The 4,294-nt window shown below is 36.6% G+C and overlaps 1 long non-coding RNA gene across 1 annotated transcript; it reads right to left on the reverse strand.

Moving 5' to 3' along the window:
• Positions 1–2,574: 2,574 nt before the first annotated feature.
• Positions 2,575–3,936, reverse strand: LOC140690573 (uncharacterized). Its single transcript, XR_012065878.1, has 2 exons — positions 3,854–3,936; positions 2,575–2,898 (listed from the first exon to the last, which is right to left on the reverse strand). It is a non-coding gene; the product is annotated as an uncharacterized lncRNA (long non-coding RNA).
• Positions 3,937–4,294: the final 358 nt, after the last annotated feature.

Below are 4,294 nucleotides of genomic sequence, written 5' to 3' on the forward strand. Positions count from 1 at the left end.
TAAGTCAGTGACTCAGACTCTATAAATTAGTCAAATGGTGTCCAAAGCCAAAATAAGTTGTGTCAACAATGAAAATTAAAAGAAAAAAACACAGACATAAGCTTAAATTAAAAAGGTGATACAGTCCTGTTCTGGGATCTGGGGACTGGAGAATGTATATGCCTCAGTCCCATTCAAGGTTTGAGAGGCTTGGCCCAAGCATCAGTTCGGGATTCAATGAGCAGGTAACAATTAGTACACTGGGAGAAATATAATCTACCTCGCCCAGATTGGAAGAAAATCTGGTGGCTCAATGAAACTCTTAATTCACAGAGATTCTGCCAGATGCAGAGTAATAATTCAATGATGACTCAACTAAGACAAACAGTTACTGCTTAACAATCCAACTTCACACACACACACAGAGTGATAAAGAGATTTGTGGTATTTAGTGGGAAGAATTCAGTGGGCAGGGCTCAGAGAATAGTTTTCAAACACCAGCCAACGTTTGTACCTTTGCCAATAGTCTAGATTTTCCCAGGTAGAAATCTACAGATGGACAAAAAATATTCTTCTTTAGGATTTCTAATTTTGAAAGTAAACTGTTGCTTTAGACTTATCATTATTGAACCTTGTTAAGATGATGATGGTAAGACCCACTCTCTGATAAGAGAGATGGAAACTAGCTGTTGAACCAGCCCATTTTTACCCCAGACTGCTAATGTAAACAACAACATAGCCACCATCAGTTTCAGCTGACAAACTTAAAAGCTTGATTTTCTATTGTAGGAAGAACCAATGCTGTCAAGACACAGTTCTCCATCTGCAAGTGGTCTCTATTCTTCTCTTGGTAAAGGTCATATTGTTGGGATGTTGCTAGAGTTCACCCTGGCCCATGTGCCCATTCTCCAGATTATTAAATGCTTTCATCAAAACTGGTAACAAATTTTAAGTACTCAATTCTGCCATTCCAGTCTTATCAGCTGACACTGGCTACATCATGGTGAGCAGAAGCCTTAGGCTCCCTGACCTTGCCTACAATTTTTCCAGCATTTCAGGGCATTTCACATTATGAAAGTGCTTCACCTTTTATTTTAAATTAATGGGAAATTGTCAAAGACGTCCGTCAATATTTTATATTTCCTAATATCTGTATAAATTTAGTATTCTTGCAGTTGGACAAATTTTTAATTCTACCACCCTCACCTCATTCTAGTCCACACATCTTAGATTGCAATTAGGTTACTGAACACCACCACCTCAACCAAGGGACTAGTACCTCTTAGATACTTCCTGTGTGAAGGTAAGAAGGGGCACAAGTTATGTGGGGTGTAAAAACCTACATTAACTCTTTGCAATGTCACTGTCTCTTGTGGACAAAGCTCTGATTCTAAGAAGTAAATTAATTAGAAGGCAGTGTAGTTATTGGTATGCGGAAGAGAATCAGCTCTTTTGGGATGGGTGGGTGATGAAGAGACAGGAAAATATCCAGCAAATGAGAATGAAATGCCTTAGGCCTCTGGAGGTATGAATTAAGAAGAAAATAATACTTTGTCTCCTGTATCTACCTCCAATATCTGTCTTGATTGACTAGTCCTTGGGCTATGAAAAGTGCTAGTTTGTGGTGAAGAGTAAAGACCATAATGAAATAGTTAGAAAACCATGAGAGTTTTGCTGTTTCAGGACAGTAGATTTTGTTAAAGTCAACATGAATTTTTCATTCACTGAATACAAAAATGCATCCTGTGGCATGTGCTGTTTTCTGTGCTTGTATCCAAGTAAGACGAGGAAAGGGGGATAGACAGAAAACATCTGTAGGAGTTGGTTTCTGTGCTGAGACGGGGATAGTCTAAGTAGGTAAAAGGAGGACAGCCAAAGTCCAAGGATAAGCTGGGTAAAAAGTGTTGAGTTTGGAGCTAAAATTGTTGACAAGCATTTGCCTGGATGTATGACCAGATACAGTGAAACATAAAGATATGCCAAGGTAGTCAGATGCCAGATTTATAAAGTAATGACTAAACTAAGTTGAGTTTGTTTGCTTAAATTTGAAAAGGCATTAAGTGCCACCCTGAGGACGTAAGCTTGTCTTTGGCTGGAACATAAAAGCAAGATAAAGTATTGACTAGAAAATATAGTGTAGACACTTGAGGGCAGGAAATGAAACCACTAATTGTAATGCTTTGAGAACAGCACAAAGAAGACGATAGATAAAATTACGTTTTAAATTCTACCACATGCTGAATGTGCCATCTGAGGCTACATCATGTGACATTTTTGATTCCAGGGATGACATAATTGAGACCATGATCCCTGGGCCGGTTCCTGCATTTATCTCCTGTTCCAACCTATCTTAATTTAACACTTTTCGTACTTTCCAGGATGAACCAGAAACCAATTAGTACTTTTCCCTCTCTCCATGTTTTATTCCTTTTCCAAATTCATCCATTTTTTCTTCTTCCTTTCAAGAAATTATTTAAATTAACTCCCATATTGTTCCATCAAAAGATCATATCAATCAAGTATCTATTTTTTCTTTAAATGGCAACTTAGTCTCTCATTTAACTCTTTACTCTACTTGAAAAAAAATAAAGAAAATACAGGTACACATCTATTTTTATTGCCCCCCAAAAATTGCAGATATTTGTCGACGTTTGCCAACATCAATTTTAATCTTTGTTATCCTGCATAATCTGGTAGTCCTCTGGTACATCAGCTGTAATTAGGATGACGTTCATAAACTGAAAATTGCTGATGAGTTGGCCTTGAAAGAGATGTAGCTGATGTATCTGATATCACTGGCACTGGAAAGTGTGGGTTGATCCCTGGTTGGAGATTAGGAAAACGACCTTCATTGGCAGATATGTCATGATATCTGTTTGGAAAAGCAGAAGGCTCCACCATCAGTCCAAAATAATTGCTCTATATGGGAGAGAAGATGCTGTACTGAGAAGTAGAAATTGAAGTTGCAATGGAGTTCACAACATGGCCATTTGCTTCATTGTAGCTACTTTGAGAGTGCCCGAGGACAATGTTCAACTGATTTAAATTACCTCATTGATACACTGCAATTTGTTCTGGTGGTCTAACTGACATTGATGATGGAGGAGAGAAATCACCTCTGATCGGGATATTTGTATCACCAATTATGTGGCTACTAGAGGGCTTTCTTATTAGAGTCATATTTAAATTTGCAGAAGGTAAAAATGCACTTTGTCCACTAGTGTCAGTCACAAAACCAGAAATATGATAATCCATATTACCCCCTGCTTTAAAGTGCTTCTTGTTGATATCTTCAGCCAATGAAGACACCAGAGAGGAATTTTTAATCCCAACTCTTCTTTTTATTCTCACAAAAAGCTGGGGACAACATCATTAAAATTTGGATTATGATACAACTGCAGCTACTACCAAAGGAGAAACATTTTTGTAATATATTAACCAAAATACAAGACTACAAAAAGGCTAACCTATTAAACCACAGATTCCACGTTTACTATGCATAGATAATATTATCAAAATATAAACATTGCTAACGATAGTGTGAAGTTCCTTAATTGGAATATACACATTTAAATAGTATACTCATCAAATTTAATGACTTAGCATTTGCAGTAATGGTGAACGCCACTTTTTAAAAGCAGCTTTAATAGCTTTATTTAGATTTCTGGAAAGACTCATAGTTGAAAGCAAAGTTTCCCTTAATCTTGACTACTTAAGGCACTGTCCTCATTTTTTAGAGAAAATAAAGGATTCTAGCCTTAGTAATCTTTTACAATTTTCAAAATATAGCTTTACATTTATATTACCATTGATTGATATACAAAATAAATTTTTATATATAAGTTACCAAGTGGTAATTAAAATTTGTCAATACCTTTCTTAAAACAGAGGCTACTTTTCCTTCTGCCAGAAAGTCAGCTAGACAAGGAGTCCTTTGAAAATTCTGCCACACTTTCCTAAACCCATAAAGTTTAAGATGTCTAAATAAACTTTTCCTACTTCCAGTTTCAAATATTCTGTAAGGGGCCTTTCCTTCCAAAACTTCCTTCTTGAAGACATCTTCAACAATCACTATGGAAGATCCATTATCACCCCACCAGATGGATTTCAATTGGTCATCCCCAGCCATTTTCCAGAGTTTTCTTGGAAATTTCAGAGAATGAAATTCATTATCTTCATCTGGTACAGAGACATAATGTGGGTAACATGGTGTTTTTATTAAGGATTCTTCAGACAAAATCTGAAAAGCATTTTATTCAATCATAGACCTCAAGTCCAAGTCCCCAGAGAATGTTTGATCACACAATAGAGAACT

The sequence above is a fragment of the Vicugna pacos genome, chromosome 31 (genome assembly GCF_048564905.1).
Source record: "Vicugna pacos chromosome 31, VicPac4, whole genome shotgun sequence".
Lineage (NCBI taxonomy): Eukaryota > Metazoa > Chordata > Mammalia > Artiodactyla > Camelidae > Vicugna > Vicugna pacos.